General features: G+C 37.7%; 1 protein-coding gene and 1 long non-coding RNA gene across 6 annotated transcripts in view; one reads left to right on the top strand and one right to left on the bottom strand.

Annotated features, from left to right (window-relative positions):
- The window catches only part of LOC132433534 (uncharacterized), a 134,214-nt gene that overhangs the window by 40,262 nt on the left and 74,804 nt on the right, over window positions 1-19,148 (bottom strand). The window lies entirely within an intron of this gene.
- SLCO1C1 (solute carrier organic anion transporter family member 1C1) overlaps window positions 17,540-19,148 on the top strand; it is a 59,623-nt gene continuing 58,014 nt past the window's right edge. For all 5 annotated transcript variants that reach the window (XM_069541183.1, XM_060024391.1, XM_060024394.1 and 2 more), the window contains exon 1: window positions 17,540-17,827. The gene's annotated coding sequence lies outside the window, so the exon portion shown is untranslated. The remainder of the gene's footprint in view (window positions 17,828-19,148) is intronic.

Genomic DNA, 19,148 nt, shown 5'->3' on the forward strand with positions numbered 1-19,148 from the left:
AGGCACATGAAAAGATGCTCAACGTCACTAATTATTAGAGAAATGCAAATCAAAACTACAATGAGGTACCACCTCACATGGGTCCGAATGGCCATCATTAAAAAGTCTACAAATAACAAATGCTGGAGAGGGTGTGGAGAAATGGGAACCTTCCTACACTCTTGGTGGGAATGTAAGTTGATTTAGCCACTATGGAAAACAGTATTGAGGTTTGTCAGAAAACTAAAAGTAGAACTACCATATGATCCAGCAATCCCACTCCTGGCGTATACATGGACAAAACTCTAATTCAAAAAGATACATGCACCCCCCCATGTTCATAGTAACACTATTCACAATAGCCAAGATATGGAAACAATCTAAATGCCCATTGACAGATGAATGGATAAAGAAGATGTGGTACATATATACAATGGGATACTACTCAGTCATAAAAAAGAATAAAACAATGCCATTTGCAGCAACATAAATGGACCCAGAGATTATCATACTAAGTGAAGTAAGTCAGAAAGAGAAAGACAAATACCATAGGATATCACTTATATGTGGAATCTAACTAAAACATGGCACAAATGAACCTATCTACAAAACAGAAACAGACTCACAGGTATAGGGAACAGACTTGTGGTTGCCAAGGGGGAGGAGAGGAGGGAGATGGATGTACTGGGAGTTTGGGGTTAGTAGATAGAAATTATTGCATTTAGAATGGATAAACAACAAGGTCCCACTATATAGCACAGGCAAGTATATCCAATCTCCTGGGATAAACCATAATAGAAAAGAATACAAGAAAAGAATGTACCAATATATATGTGTAAAACTGAGTCACTTTGCTGTATGGCAGAAATTAGCACAACATTGTAAATCAACTATACTTCAGTAAAAAAGAAAGAAAGAAAGAAAGAAATGGGCAGAGGCCCCAAATAGGCATTTTTCAAAGAAGACATACAGATGGCCAAAAGGCATAGAAAAAATGCTCAACATCATTAACCATCAGAGAAATGCAAATCAAAACCACAATGAGATATCACCGCACACCTGTCTGAATGGCCATGATCAAAAGGAGAAGAAATAAGTGTTGGCAAGGATGTGAAGAAAAGGGGGCTCTCATGCACTGTTCATGAGAATGTAAACTGGTGCAGCCACTATGGAAAACAATATGGAGGTTACTCAAAAAATTAACAATTGAACTACCATACAGTCCTGAAATTCCACCCACTGGTTATTTATCTGAAGAAAATGAAGATATATATGGACCCCGATATTCATAGCAGCATTATTTACAATAGCCAAGATACAGAAGCAACCTAAGTGCCCACCAACAGATGAATGGATACAGATAAACACACACACATGCACACACACACACACACACACACACACTGGAATATTAGTCAGCCATAGAAAAAGAATGAAATCTTGCCATTTGCGATAACATGGATGGACCTGGATGGTATTATGCTAGGTGAAGTTAAGTCAGACAGAGAAAGACAAATACTGTATGTTCTCACTTATATGTGAAACCTATAAAACAAAACAAACGAAAAAATATAACAAAGCAGAAACAGACTCACAGGTAAAGAGAACAACGTAGTGGCTGCCAGAGGGAGAAGGGTGAAGGGAATTAAGAGGTACAAACTAGCAGTTATAAAATAAATAAGTCCCAGGGATGTAATGTACATCATAGGGAATACAGTCAATGTTTTATAATAACTTTGTGTGTAATGTACAAAAATATTGAATCACTGTGTTGTACACCTGAAACTAATACTGCAAGTCAACTATACTTCAATTAAAAAAATTTTAATTAAAGTAAAAAAAACACCCTAGAAGGAATGAATAGCAGACTAAGTGACGCAAAAGAACACATAAGTGATCTGGAAGATAGAATAATGGAAATCATCCAAACAGAACAGCAAAAAAAAATTCTTTTAATGGAAGAAAGTTAAGAGATCTATGGGATAATATTAAGTGTACAAATATCGGCATTGTAGAGGTCCCAGATTGAGAAGGGGGGAGGGATCTAAAATGTATTTGAAAAACAAATATCTGGGTATAGGAAGCACAGAGGATCCAAAACATTATGTCCCCCAAACAGACCCACACCAAGATATATCATAATTAAAATGGCAAAAGTTAAAGATAAAAAGATTATTCTAAAGGTGACAAGAGAAAAACGGAGTCTTATACAAGGGAATTCCCATAAGCTATCAGCCCATTTCTCTGTAGAAACATTGAAGGCCGGAAGGGAGTAACATGATATATTCAAAGTGCTAAAAGGGAAAACCCTGAAATGTAGGATACCCTACACAGCAAGATTATCATTTAGAATAGAAGGAGAGATAAAGGACTTCTCAGACAAGCAAAAATTAAAAGGGTTCATCAACACTAAACCTACCCTAAAAGACATATTAAGGGGTCTTCTCTAAGTGAAAAAGAAGAATTTATAGAAAAGGGAAAATCCAACTAGGAGAGCAAATATATAGTAAGGACTGAGGATCAACCACTTAAATAAGCCAGTATGAAGAGTAAAACAAAAAATTGTAAAACAATTGTAATTACAATAAACAATTAATGAATAAACATGAAGATGTAAAATGTAACATCAAAAACACACTATGAGGTGGTGGGGACTAAAAACTGTAGATCTTTAGAATGTACTTGAACTCGACTACCAGTTTAAAACAAACAGATATAGTTATAGGTCAAAATATATGAACCCCATGGTAACCACAAATCAAAAACCTACAACACATACACAAAAACTGGAAAGAAAGGAACAGAAGCACACAACTAAAGAAAATCATCAAACCACAAGAGAAGAAACAACATGAAGAAAAAATGAACAGAGAAGAACTACAAAAACAACTGGAAAACAAGTAATAACATGACAATAAGTACATAATTATCAATAATTACCTTAAATGTCAATGGACTAAAAGCTACAATCAAAAGACATAAGGTGACTGGATAAAACAAAACAAAATGAAAAACAAACGAACAAACAAACAAGAACTATCTATACACTGCCTACAAGAGATTCACTTCAGAGCTAAAGATGCACACTGAAAGTGAGGGTATGGAAAAGATATTCCATGCAAATGGAAATGACAAGAAAGTGGGAATAGCAATACTCACGTCAAAATAGTCATTAAAAGAAAAGCTATAACAAAAGACAGAGAAGAGTATTATATAATGATAAAGAGATCAATACAAAAGAGGATATTACACTTGTTAACACAAATTCACCCAACACAGGAACACCTAAATATATAATGAAAATACTAACTTGGAGGGTCTTATGCTAAGTGAAATATGTCAGATAAAGAAAGACAAATGCTGTATGATAGCACCTGTATGTGGAATCTAAGAAGTAGAACAAACTAGTGAATATAACAAAAAAGAAGCAGATTCACACACGTAGAGAACAAACTAGTAGTTACCAGTGTGAAGGCTGGGGTGGCAATATAGGAATGTGGGAGTAGGAGGTACAAATTATTGGGTGTAAGATAGGCTCAAGGATGTACTGTACAAAACAGGGACTATAACAAATATTTTTTGATAACTGTAAATGAAAAGTAACATTTAAAATTTCTATAAGAAAAAAGTTTTTAATTAAAAAGTATAAAATAGAATTTAAAAATCACATGATCATCTCAACAGATGAAGAAACAGCATTTGACAAAATTCAGCACCCATTTATGATCAAAGCTCCCATCAAAGTGGGTATAGAGGGAACATATCTCAATAGACTAAAGGCCATTTATGACAAACCAACAGCTAACATCATACTGAACAGTGAAAAACTGAAAGTCTTTCCTCTAAAATTAGGAACCAGACAAGAATGCCCAGTCTTGCCATGTCTGTTTAACATATATCTGTTTACCATAGTATTGGAAGTCCTACCACAACTATCAGGCAAGAAAAACAAATAAGTCATCCAAAATAGAATGGAAGTAGTAAAACTGTCACTTTTGGCATATGACATGATATTTTATATAGAAAACACTTAAGTCTCCACCCCAAAACTATTAGAACTAAGAAATGAATTCAGTAAAGTTGCAGGATACAAGACGAATATAGAGAAATCTGTTGCTTTTCTATACACTAATAATGAACTATCAGAAAGAGAAAGTAAAAAAAACACATCCCATTTAAAACTGCATCAAAATGAATAAAATACCTAGAAATAAACTTAACCAGGTAGGTGAAAGACCTCTACTCTGAAAACTATAAAATACTGGCAAAGGAAATTGAAGATGATACAAAGAAATGGAAAGATACCCTGTGCTCTTGGCTTGGAAGAATATTGTTAAAATTTCCGTACTATCCAAAGCAAACTACAGATTTAATGCAATTCTATTTTAAAAAACAATAACATTTTTCACAAAACTAGAACAAATCATCCTAAAATTCATATGGAACCACAAAAGATCCTGATTTGCCAAAGCAGTCTTGAGAAAAAAAGAATAAAACTGGAGATATCACCCTCCCAGACATCAAAATATACTACAAAGTTACAATCAAATTAGCATTGTACTACCACAATAAAAAAAAAAAGACACCTAGATCGATGGAACAGAATAGAGAGAACAGAAATAAACCCGCATGCCTATGATTAATTAATCTATGACAAAGGAGGCAAGAATATACAATGGAGGGAAAACAGTCTCTTCAAAATCTCGTGCTGGGAAAACTGGACAGCTACATGTGAAAAAGTGAGAATAGAACATTTCCCCACACCATACAAAAAAATAAACTCAAGATGAATTAAAGACTTAACCGTAAGACCAGAAACCACAAAACTCCTAGAAGAGAACATAGGCAGAACACGCTTTGACATAAATTGTAGCAATCTTTTTTTTGGATCTGTCTCCTTAGGCAGTGGAAACAAAAGAAAAGAAAAAAGAAAAAGCAAGTGGGACTTAATTAAACTTAAAAACGTTTGTACAGCAAAGGAAACCATCAACAAAATGAAAAAACAACACCTACAGAATGGGAGAAACTATTTACAAGTGATATGGCTGACAAGGGGTTAATATATGAAATGTATAAACAGCTCATACAACTCAATATCAAAAAAAAAAAAAAAGCCGAACAACTCAATCAATAAATGGGCAGAAGACCTGAATAGACATTTTTCCAAAGAAGACATACAGATGGCTAATAAGCACATGAAAAGATGCTCCATATCACTATTTATTAGAGAAATGCAAAACAACAATGTGATATCACCTCACATTGATCAGAATGGCTATCATCTAAAAGTTTACAAGTAGAGATCGGAGACTAGATGGTGAAGTAGAAGGACCTTGAGCTCACTTCCTTTTACAAGCACACCAAAAACACAACTAACTGCTGAACAGTCAATGATAAAAAAAAAAATGGAACCTACCAAAAAAGATATTCTACATCCAAAGGCATAAAGAAGAAACCACAATGAGACCGTTGTGGAGGGGAACACTCATGATATAATCAAATCCATCCCCCCTCCCAAAGTGGGCAATCCAAGAACTGGGGAATTATTATTGGGTGGGCCAAAAAGTGCCTTTGGTTTTTTTAAGTAAAAATAAAAGACATTTTTTATTACCACCAAGACCTTATTGAACAATGTATTCACCCTTTTGTTCCACTACCTTCTGCCATTTTTCAGGCAACTTCATAATTCCATCTTCCCAAAACTTTTTATCTTTTTGAGAAAAGAACTGTTCCAGGTGCCTTTTATAGTCTTCCAGGGAATTGAAATTTTTTCCATTAAGAGAATTTTGTGAAGACTGAAATAAATGGAGATCCAAGGATGCAATGTCTGGTGAATACAGTGGATGAATCAGCACTTCCCAGCCAAGCTGGAACAGTTTTTGCCTGGTCATCAAAGAAACATGCGGTCTTACATTATCCTGATGGAAGATTGTGCGTTTCCTGTTGACTATTTCTGGACGCTTTTCGTTAAGTACAACTTTCAGTTGGTCTAATTGGAAGCAGTACTTGTTGGAATTAATTGTTTGGTTTTCCGGAAGTAGCTCATAATAGCGGACTCCCTTCCAATCCCATCATATACACATCAACTTCTTTGGATGAAGACTGGCCTTTGGTGTGGTTGGTCATGGTTCATTTTGCTTGCCGCATGACCTCTTCCATTCCCATTGTCGTACAATATCCACTTTTTATCGCCCTTCACAATTTGATTTAAAAACGGAGTATTTCATTATGTTTCAGTAGAGAATTGCATGCGGAAATATGGTCAAGAAGGTTTTTTTGGCTTAACTTATGTGGAACCCAAACATCAAAGCGATTCATATAACCATGCTGGTGTAAATGATTTTCAATGACTTGATTTGGATATTTTGAGTATATTGGCTATCTCCCACGTGGTATAACGTTGATCGTTCTCAATTATTGTTTTGATTTGATCACTATCAACTTCAATTGGTCTACCAGATCATGGAGCAACATCCAGCAAGAAATCCCTGGCACGAAACTTCGCAAACCACTTTTGACAAGTTTGATCTTCTCCATGCACTGCACAGATCTTTTTGTGTGCTTCAATTACGTTTTACCTGTCTTAAAATAATAAAGCATAGTATGCCAAAAATGTTGCTTTTTTTCCTCTATCTTCAATATTAAAATGGCTACACAAAAATACACCAATTTTTTTTGTTTGTTTTTTGTTTTGGTACGCGGGCCTCTCACTGTCCTGGCCTCTCTCGTTGCGGAGCACAGGCTCCGGACGCGCAGGCTCAGCGGCCATGGCTCACGGGCCTAGCTGCTATGCGGCACGTGGGATCCTCCCGGACCGGGGCACGAACCCATATCTCTTGCATCGGCAGGCGGACTCTCAACCACTGCACCACCAGGGAAGCCCAAAAACTATGCCAATTTTGATAAGTCTTTTTTAAAATGCATGCTTGTATGACAGCTGTCACATACAATCTAAAAAAAAATTGTTTCAAATGAAGTTAAAGACAACTAAGTGCTGCTAAATCCATCTTATGGAAAAGACCGAATGAACCTTTTGGCCTACCCGATACATCCCAGAAGTTCTTCCACAGGGGTGAGAGTTCTGAGCCTTACATCAGGCTCCATAGTCTGGGTGTCTGGCATGGGGAGGAAGTACTCCCAGAGCATTTGGCTTTGAAGGCCAGTGGGGCTTGACTGCAGGAACTCCACAGGACTGGGGGAAACAGAGACTCCACTCTTGGAGGGCGCACACAAGGTCTCACACACACTGAGACTTAGAGCAAAAGCAGTGACTTTATAGGAACTGGGCCAGACCTACATGCTGGTCTTGGATGGTCTCTTGGGAAGGAGGGGGCAGCTGTGACTCACCCTGGGGACATGGACACTGGTGGCAGAGGTATAGGGGAATGTTCATCCGCATGGACTCTCACTGGGGGCTGATATCTTGCTTGTGTCATTAGCACCAAGACTTGGCCCCACCAACAGCCTGTAGGCTCCAGTGCTGAGAGGCCAAACAACCATCAGGGTGGGAACATAGCACAGCTCATCAGCAGACAGGCTGCCTAAAGACTTCTTGAACCCATGGCTGCCTCTAGACATGCCTCTTGACCCAGCCCTGCCCACCAGAGGGTCAAGACCCAGTTCCACACAGTAGTGGGAAAACACAGGCCCCTCCCACCAGGAAGCTTGCACAAGGCTGTAGAACAGCCTCACCCACTAGGGCGGCAGAAACAGAAGCAAGAAAACTATGATTAAGCAGCCTGCAGAACTGAGTCTGCGAACACAGGTCAGAACCTACCCTGGGACCAGCTGGTCCCTGGCCCTTGAGTGATGAGAGGGGAGTATAATTCTGGGGTATACAGGACATCCCCTACAGAGGACCACTTCTCCAAGGTCAAGAAAATGACTAACTTACCACATACATAAAAATACAAATAGAAATTTAGACAAAATGAAATGGCAGAGGGATAAGTTCCAGAAAAGGAACAAGATAAAACCCCCAAAAGAACAACTAAATGAAGTGGAGATAGGCAGTATTCCCAAGACAGAGTTCAGAGTAATGAACACAAAGAGGATTCAAGAACTCTGGAAAACAATGGATGCACAGAGTGAGAAATTACAAGAAATCTTTAACAAAGAGTTAGAAAATATAAAGAACAACCAGAGTTGAACAATACAATAACTGAAATGAAAAATACACTAGAAGGAGTAAACAGCAGAATAAATGAGGCAAAAGAATGTATCAGTGAGCTGGAAGACGGATTGGTGGAAATCAGTACTGCAGAACAGAAAACAGAATGAAAAGAAATGTGGACAGTTTGAGAGACCTCTGCGACAACATCAAACACACTAACATTTGCATAATAGGGGTCCCAGAAGGAGAAGAGAGAGAAAAGGGCCTGAGAAAATATTTGAAGAGATAATAGCCCCAAATCTCCCTAACATGGGAAAGGAAAGAGTCACCCATATCAAGGAAGTGCAGAGTCCCATACAGGATTAACCCAAAGAGGAACATGTCAAGACACATAGTAATCAGGTTGACAAAAAGTAAAGGTAAAGAGAAAATATTAAAAGCAACAAGGGAAAAGCAACAAATAATATACATGGGAACTCCCATAAGGCTATCTACTGATTTTTCAGCAGAAACTCTGCAGGCCAGGAGGGAGTGGCACAATATATTTAAAGCGATGAAAAGGAAAAACCTACAACCAAGAATGTTCTGCCCAGCAAGGCACGCATTCAGATTTGATGGAGACATCAAAAGCCTTACAGATAAGCAAAAGCTTAAAGATTTCAACCACCAAACCAGCTTTACAAAAAATGTTAAAGGAACTTCTCTAGGAGGAAGAGAAAAGGTCACAACTAGAAACAAGAATATTACAAAAGAGGAAAGCTCACCAGTAAAGACAAACATACAGTAAAGGTAGGAAATCATCCACACAAAACTAATAGGAAGATCAAAAGACAAAAGTAATGAAATCATCTGTATACTCAATAAGCAGTTAAGGGATATGCAAAACAACTAGATGTAAAATATGATATCAAAATCAGTTACTGTGAGAAGAGGAGAGTACTAATGCTGGGTATTTAAAATGCATTTGAAATTAAAAGATCAGCAACTTCAAACAATAATGTGTGTGTATACATATACATATACATATACATATATATGTGGACTGCTACATAAAAACCTCATGGTAACAGCAAACCAAAATCTAAAACAGATATACACACAAAAAAGAAAAAGGAATACAAACATAACATTAAACATTGTCAACAAATCACAAGAAATGAGAACAAAAGAGGAAAGGAAAAAAAAAGACCTACAGAAACAAATCTGAAACAATTTAAAAAATGGGAATAAAAACATACATATCGATAACTACCTTAAACAGATTAAATGCTCCACCCAAAAGACATAGATTGAATGGATAAACAAAAAAGTTCCTACTGTACAGGGAACTATAGTCAATATCTTGTGATAAAACATAATGGAAAAGAATATAAAAAAGAATATATATATGTAACTGAATCACTTTGCTGTACAGCAAAGATTAACACAACACTGTAAATCAACTATACTTCAATTTAAAATTTTTTTCTTAAATAAAATAAAATCACTCCCCCCCAAGGGAGAAAAAAAGACAGACTGGCTGAATGGATACAAAAACAAGACCCATATATATGCTGTCTACAAGGACTCACTTCATATCTAGGGACATGTACAGACTGAAAGTGAGGGGATGGAAAAAGTTATTCCATGCAAATGGAAATCAAAAGAAAGCTGGAGTAGCAATACTCATAGGACACACAATATAGACTTTAAAATAAAGACTGTGACAAGAGACAAAGAAGGACACTATATAATGATCAAGAGCTCAATCCAAGAAGAAGATATAACAATTGTAAATGTATATGTACCCAATACAGGAGCACTTCAATATATAAGGCAAATGTTAATAGACATAAAAGGAGAAATTGACAGTAACACAATATTATTGGGGGACTTCAACACCTCACTTTTATCAGTGGACAGATCATTCAGACAAAAAATCAGTAAGGAAATACAGGCCTTAAATGACCATTAGACCAGAGGTACTTGATATAGAGCATTCAATCTGAAAGCAGCAGAATACACATTCTTTTCATGTGCATGTGGAATATTCTCTAGGATAGATTACATGCTGGGCTGCAAAGTAAGCCCTGGCAAATTTAAGAAAACTGAAATTATATCAAGCATCTTTTCCTCCCACAATGCTATGAGGCTAGAAATCAACTACAAGAAAAAAAACTGCAAAACACCCAAACAAACACGTGGAGGCTAAACAATATATGCTACTAAACAAAGGATCACTGAAGAAACCAAACAGGAAATAAAAAAAATACCTAGAGACAAATGAAAATGAAAACACAATGATCCAAAACCTATGGGATGCAGCAAAAGCAGTTCTAAGAGGGAAGTTTTTAGCAATACCAGATTGCCACAGGAAACGAAAAATCCAAAAAGCAACCTAATCTTACACCTAAAGCAACTAGAGAGAAAGAAGAACAAACCAAACCCAAAGTCAGTAGAAGGAAAGAAATCATAAAGATGAGAGTAGAAATAAATGAAATAGAGACTAATAAAATAATAGAAAAGATCAATGAAACTAAAAGCTAGTTCTTTGAAAAGATAAATGTAATTGATAAACCTTTAGCCAGATTCATCAAGAAAAGAAGGGAGAGGGCCCAAAACACTAAATTCAGAAATGAAAAATGAGAATTTAAAATCAACACTAAAGAAATATGAAGGATCATAAGAGACTACTACAAGCAAATATACACCAATAAAATGGACAACCTAGGGCTTCCCTGGTGGCACAGTGGTTGAGAGTCAGCCTGCTAATGCAGGGGACACAGGTTCAAGCCCTGGTCTGGGAAGATCCCACATGCCATGGAGCAACTAGGCCCGTGAGCCACAACTACTGAGCCTGCGCATCTGGAGCCTGTGCTCCGCAACGAGAGGCCACGATAGTGAGAGGCCCACGCAGCGCGATGAAGAGTGGCCCCCACTTGCCACAACTAGAGAAAGCCCTCGCACAGAAACGAAGACCCAACACAGCAAAATAAATAAATTAATAAACTCCTACCCCCAACATCTTCTTTTAAAAAAAAAAAAAAAGGACAACCTAGAAGAAATGGAAAATTCTTAGAAAGATGTAATCTCCCAAGACTGAACCAGGACGAAATAGAAAATATAAACAGACCAATTACAAGCACTGAAATTGAATCTGTGATTTTAAAACTCCCAAAAAACAGAAGTCTAGGATCAGAGACTATATAGGTAAATTCTACCAAACATGTATAGAAGAGTAACACCTATTATTCTGAAACTACTCCAAAAAACTGCAAAGGAAGGAAAACTTCAGAACTCATTCTATGAGGCCACCATCACCCTGATACCAAAACCATAGAAAAATACCACAAAAAAAGAAAACTACAGGCCAATATCTCTGATGAACATAGAAGCAAAATTCCTCAACAAAATACTAGCAAACCAAATCCAACAATACATTAAACAGATCATATGCCATCATCAAGTGGGATTATATGCCATGATAATATGCAAGGATTCTTCAATATCTGGAGATCAATCAATGTGATACACCACATTAACAAACTGAAGAATAAAAACCATATGATCATCTCAATGGATGCAGACAAAGCGTTTCAAAAATTTAACATCCATTTATGATAAAAACTCTTCAGAAAGTTGGCATAGAGGGAACATACCTCAAAAGGCCATAAATGACAAAAACACAGCCAACATCAACTCAAGAGTGTAAAGCTGAAAGTATTTCTTCTAAGATCAGGAACAAGACAAGGATGTCCACTCTCACCACTTTTATTCAACACAGTTTTGCAAGTCCTAGCCATAGCAATCGTAGAAGAAGAAAGAAAAGGAATAGACATTGGAAAAGAACAAGTAAAACAGTCACCATTTGCAGATGACATAATACTCTACATAGAAAATCCTAAAGTCACCACAAGAAAACTACTAGAACTAATCAATGAATTTGGTAAATTTGCAGGATACAAAATTAATGCACAGAAATCCCTTGCATTCCTATACACTAACAACAAAAGATCAGAAAGAGAAATTAAGGAAAAAATCCCATTTACCATCAAAATAAAAAGAATAAAATAATTAGGAATAAGCCTACCTCAGGAGGCAAAAGACCTGTACTCTGTAAACTGTAATTCACTGATGAAAAAAATTGAAGATGAAAAACAAACGCTTGAGAGGGTTTGGAGAAAAGGGAACCTTCCTACGCTGTTGGTGGGAGTGTAAATTGGGGCAGCCACTATGGAAAACAATATGCATGTCTCAAAAAACTAAAAATAGAGTTAGCATATGATACAGCAATCCCACTCCTGGGCATATATCCAGACAAAATTATAATTTGAAAAGGTACATGCACCCTTATGTTCATAGCAACACTATTTACAATAGCCAAGAGACGGAAACAACCTAAATGTCCATCGACATGAATGGATAAAAATATGGTACATATATACAGTGGAATACTACTCAGCCATATAAAAGAACAAAATAATGCCATTTGCAGCAGAATGGTTGGACCCAGAGATTATCATATTAAGTGAAGTAAGTCAGAAAGAGAAAGACAAATACAATAACACTTAGATGTGGAATCTAAAATATGACACAAATGCACTTATCTATGAAACAGACTCACAGACATAGAGAACAGACTTGTGGTTGCCAAAGGGAGGGGGGGACGTGGGAGAGGGATGGATTGGGAGTTTGGGATTTGCAGATGTAATCTATTATGCATAGAATGGATAAACAACAAGATCCTACAAAGATCCTGTGTATATAGCACAGGAAACTATATTCAATATCCTGTGATAAACCATAATGGAAAAGAATGTGAAAAAGAAAAAAAATATATATATACATATATAACTGAATCACTTCGCTGTACAGCAGAAATTTTTTTGTTGTTACAATTACTACAATGATTGTTTATATGGCCATACAGTACCTGATACCTAGGTAAGCACTTGATGAATTTTAAATCTCTTCTCTCTTAGGGTTTCCAAAGGGGAAGGGAGCAGGGAGGGATAAATTCAGAGTTTGGGATTAACAGATACACACTACTACATATTAATATAAAATAGATAAACAACAGGATTTACTGTATAACACAGGGAGTTCAATATCTTATAATAACCTATAGTGGAAAGGAATCTGAAAAAGAATATATATGTGTAAACAAATAACTGACTCACTCTGCTGTACACCTGAAACCAATACAACACTGTAAGTCAACTGTACCCCAACAAAAAATGTCTTCTCTCTTTTAAATGGCAGTATGTGGTAATTACAGAAAGTGCGTAAGAAGGGAAAGGTTTGTGTGTAATGAAGTAGTGAGAAAAGATTTTGCAAAGATATGGGACTTTAAGAAGGGAAAGATAAGCTCAATATCAATGCACTTTTTAAATAGATCTTTAAAATAAGTGAGAACCCCAGTTGCTAGACATTGACACTCTCTCATAGATAGGCCAATGTAGCTTTGTGAAGGAAAAAGGCAGGTCTGGAGAGTGTAGTGTAGAACCTAAAAGCCTGTGCTTTGAATCTACAGATTCAATGCAATCCCTACCAAATTACCAATGGTATTTTTTACAAAACTAGAACAAAAAGTTTTAAATTGTATGGAAACACAAAAGACGCTGAATAGCCAAAGCAATCTTGAGAAAAAGAAAAATGGAGCTGGCAGAATCAGGCACCTTGACTTCAGACTATACTACAAAGCTACAGTCATCAGAACAGTATGGTACTGGCACAAAAACAGACATATAGATCAATGGAACAGGATAGGAAATCCAGAAGTAAACCCATGCACCTATGGTCAACTAATCTATGACGAAGGAGACAAGAATATACAATGGAGAAAAGATAGTCTCTTCAACAGGTGGTGCTGGAAAACTGGACAGCTACATATAAAAGAATAAAGTTAGAACATTCTCTAAGACGATACCCCAAAATAAACTCAAAATAGAATAAAGACCTAAGTGTTAGACCAGATACTATAAAACTCCTAGAGGAAAACAGGCAGAACACTCTTTGACATAAATCACAGCAATATCTTTTTGGATCCATCTCCTAGAGTAATGTCCAAAAAAACAAAAATAAACAAATGGTACCTAATTAAACTTAAAATCTTTTGCACAGCAAAGGAAACCATAAACAAAATGAAAAGGCAACCCATAGAATGGGAGAAAATATTTGCAAACAATGAGACCAATGAGAGATTAATTTCCAAAATGTACAAAGAGCTCATACAGCTCAGTATCAAAAAAAACCAAACAACCCAATTAAAGAATGGGTAGAAGATGTAAACAGTCTCCAAAAAACACATACAGATGGCCAACAGACACATGAAAGAATGCTCAACATCATTAATTATTAGAGAAATGCAATCAAGACTACAATGAGCTATCACCTCATACTGGTCAGAATGGTCACCTCCAAAAGGTCTACAAATAAATGCTGGAGAGGGTGTGGAGAAAAAGGAACCTTCCTACATTCCTGGTGGGAATGTAAATTCGTATAGCCACTGTGGAGAACAGTATGGGGGTTCCTTAAAAAACTAAAAATAGAGTTACCATATGACCCAGTGATCCCACTCCTGGGCATATATCCAGACAAAACTATAATTAGAAAAGATACATGCACCCCTATGTTCATAGCAGCACGATTTACAATAGCCAAGACATGGAAACAACCTAAATTGTCCATCGACAGATGAATGGATAAAGATGTGGTACATATATACAATGGAATACTACTCAGCCATAAAAAAGAACAAAATAATGTCATTTGCAGCAACATGGGTGGGCCTAGAGATCATACTAAGTGAAGTAAGTCAGACAGAGAAAGACAAATATTATATGATATCACTTATATGTGGAATCTAAAAAATAGTACAAGTAAACTTATTTACAAAACGAAACAGACACACAGGCATAGGAAACAAACTTATGGTTACCAAAGGGGGAAGGGGGAAGGGATAAACTGGGAACATGGGATTAATAGATACACACTACCATATATAAAATAGATAAACAATAAGGATTTACTGTACAGCACAGGGAATTATATTCAATATATTTTAATAAACTATAATGGAAAGAATCCAAAAAATATGTGTCTGTGTATATATATATATACACACACACATATATAGCTATAGTTATTTGGTTATATATATAACCAAATAACTATACATATAACCAAATAACTATGCTTCAATAAAAAAAAATAAATAAATAAAATGATTGTGTGATCCTCACCTCAGATAAGGAAGCAAATGAGAATGAGTGCTATGGGTTGAATTGTATCCCCCCAAAAGCATATACTGAAATCCTAGGTCCCTGTATCAATGGATGTGCCCTTATTTGGAACCAAAGACTTTGCAGATGTAATCAAGTTAAGATGAGGTCCTTACAGTAGACCCTAATTCAATAAGACTGGCTTCCTTTTAAGAACAGGAGAAGACAGAGGCACACAAGGAGAAGATGACCATGTGGCAATGGAGGCAGAGACTGAAGTGATGAACCTATAAGCCAAGGAATGCCAACAATTGGCAGCGAACGCCAGAAGGTAGAAGAGCCAAGGAAGGATTCTCTGCAGGCTTCAGAGGGAGCACGGCTCTGCCCACACTTGGATTTTGGACTTCTCCCCTCCAGAACTGAGATAATAAAGTTCTGTTGTTTTAAGCCAGCCAGTTTGTGGTACTTTGTTACACAACCCTAGAAAATTCATTCATTCATGGTTAACTCATTTATGGTTGATTTCACACCACAGTGGCAGAGTTGAGTGACTGTGACATCGATGGGCCTGCAAAACCTAAGCTATTTATTATTTGACCTTTTACAGGAAGTTTGCTGAACCCTGGTCTATAGTATGAAAGTAGGATATAATCCAGTGCAAGGCTGTTTATGAGAAACTCTGAATATCATGTATAAAATAAGTATGATGTGCATTCAAAATAGAAACATGAACCGTGGACTGAAGAGGTCAGAAAAGGAATCATGTTGCAGAGTGAATTTGAGCAAGTTAGGAATAGACCAAATTACACTCTCGGGGTAAAATTGCATGCCGTGTTGAGAAAAAGTAGGCCTTTTGTGCTGTATGGCTGGTAAACAGTGTCTCCCCTTCAATGCACCAATGGCCACCTGTCAGACACATTGAAAAGTCTAAGACCTGTTATGATGTTTGCTCACTATTTTTTTTTTTTCTTTTTTTTTTTTCACAGTACGCGGGCCTCTCACTGTTGTGGCCTCTCCTGTTGCGGAGCACAGGCTCCGGACGCGCAGGCTCAGCGGCCATGGCTCACGGGCCCAGCCGCTCCGCAGCACGCGGGATCCTCCCGGACCGGGTCACGAACCCGTGTCCCCTGCATCATCAGGCAGACTCTCAACCACTGCGCCACCAGGGAAGCCCTGCTCACTATTTCTGATGGCAAAGGTTGGCTGATGGCTAAAATAAAGTATTTGGTCTTTTAGACTCCAGATACACAGTTGCTTCATTAAAAGATTTCTTTATTTTCCTTGTATCTTTCTTTTTTCTTTTATAGTAAAATGTATTATAATAATATTTGACTATTAATTAATGATCCTGACCATTATGTGATCTGAAATTATATGTGTAATGATGATAACTTTGTCATTTAGTACTTTGTTATTCAAAATGTATGTTTGAGTACATAATATAATTCTTAAACCACCTGGTGAATTTTTTTTTTTTAATAAAATTCTGCGCACCAACGAAGAACTTGAGACTGTAAAGTGACCAGGCCATAGTCACAGCCATGTAAGAAAATGGTGGACCTTGGATGAGTCTGGAAGCAAATTCATTTATTAGTATAAACCACATGCAAGCTAGTACTGCTCAAAATCCTCTAAAATAGTAGTCTCGAAAAAAGAATTTATTAGAATTGTAGAATGTGTTAGTGCAAGGAGTTCTCTTTTCTTAGAATTTATGTAGAATGAACTGAATGCCAAAATTTCAATGATTTTCTTTCTTTTTCTACTTTTAAGATTCACAGAAATTGTGGGTGTAAGCAACTGATCATGTCTCTTTGAGAATTAATCCTCTCTGGAAAGAACTCTGCAGAGCCTTGGTCCTCACCAGATCTGTGGTCCCGGCAGATTCTAGAAAGAATCCCAATGGGAAAAGAAACCATACAGAGATTTTAGTCCATGAGCTTTTTTTTTTTTTTTTTTTTTTAAAGAATTCCAGTGATGTCCTCAAGGAGAGGCTGGCTTAAAAACTTCTTGGAAGGAGAAGGGGAGATCTTTGTTACAAACTTCCGTCCCTCCTCCTGCTTCTGTTCCCTTACCCTCTGCCCCCTGCAGAGTTGTGTTTTCTGGGAATCAGCAAGTAAGATCACAAGTGGTCTTTTCTTTTTTCACTCTCTCCCATAAAGAAAGCCTTATCACGTGCGGCCTTAAACTTGCAGCAAATTGCAAAGAAATGGCTCAAAGGCATCAGCTCTTTCTGTGCCCCGGGAGCTGAGATGCACGTCAGTGGCTTTGCCAGCGTGGCCTGTTCCCTGCAGACTGCCAGAGAAAAGAGGCCAGGAGGAAAGAGAAAAGAGAAGAGATTGGCCAAGGGTGAGACCATGCCCTACATCTTTTCTTTCCCCTGATCTGCTCTGTGTCCAACCAGGCTCTCCCCACCTGATAAAACTGCTCAAAGCTGCGGTAGGATCCACCTGCTTCCTCTTTCAGTCTGTGGAGTGTGGTCCAGCCTCTTGCTGGGCACACTGAGAGGAACTGGCTGTCTGATCTCCACCTCCAGGTAAGATCTGGTTCTCTGCTTTCGTATTTTGTGATGATCACATCAGAGTCTCACAGGAGAGAAGTCAAAGAACCCTTATGTTCTGCACTGCACGTGTCTTATCCATAACACTTCTCATGAAACTTGTAGGGGCCCTTGTAAGGATGGTGGAAATGGGAGAGGATACTGGTTAAAGTCAGATAAACTCAGACCTGGGTTCAAATTGTGATTCTGATGCTTGTTTGATGGGTTGTTTTGGACAAGTCACTTCACTGCTCTGAGTCATATGATTTTCTGTAAAATGAGAATTATAATGCCAACCTTGTTGAGTTGTTTTAAGGATTAGCACAAAGTATATAAATCATCTAGCACATAAACAGTACTTATTAAATCTGCATCTGACACAATTACTTGCAGTGAGGCAATCAGCTTCCTAACAACACAAACTCCTTAGAAAGTACCATGAGGTTATTTTCCCTCCTGAAGGGAGAGATCCTGATGTCCACAAGACAAGCTAGTGCAGAGGTTTTCCTCATGCAAGATGACCAAGACAAGACAGTGATGGGAGTGGCTACCTTTCTGACTTTCTCTTTGGGGTCTGTGGAGGCTGACTGCTGGATGGAGTCTGTTATGGGATCAGGGCATGGAGGTCATGCTATTTGCACGATCCAACTACAACCTTCCTAGTGCACCTGTACTCTTTAAAGACTGGAGGGCTGCCTTCCAAACCCCTGTGAACAGAGAATTCCATTTTTTGGAACTGAAATGAAGAGAAACTGGCTGATTTTTCTCTGGCCTCCAGAGTAAGTAATACTCCAACCCAGGGTGTTGGAGGAAAACTTTATGGAAATCTGTTCAAGTGGTGGGAGAACAAGTAAGGATTCGACAAATGCAAATCCTGCTAAATAACTGCGCTCACTCTACTTCTGCAATTGCTAATGGAGGGTGGGGGGGGGGAGAGAGAGAGAGAGAGAGCGAGAGCGAGAGAGAGCGAGAGCGAGAGCGAGAGCGAGAGCGAGAGCGAGAGCGAGAGCGAGAGCGAGAGCGAGAGAGAGAGAGAGAGAGAGAGAGAGGGAGCGCGCGAGCGTCAGCAAGCCCGGAGGATCTCTCCATTCATGTCACTGAGCGTCGCCTTTCCCCTTCTTTTCACAGATGGATGAATAGCTCAGTGCTCAAAAACGTAGCCTAGCCTCCTTGAAACATACTATACTTGAGAGGATATGCAAATTAGCCATCAAGATGAAACTGTATTTTCAGTAAAACAATGTAGTGTCAGTATTTTAATCTGGATGTTATTTCGCCCTAACACAACATCAGCTAGGTGATCTCTTGTTTTGATTAT

Source organism: Delphinus delphis, chromosome 11 (assembly GCF_949987515.2).
Source record: "Delphinus delphis chromosome 11, mDelDel1.2, whole genome shotgun sequence".
Classification (NCBI taxonomy): domain Eukaryota; kingdom Metazoa; phylum Chordata; class Mammalia; order Artiodactyla; family Delphinidae; genus Delphinus; species Delphinus delphis.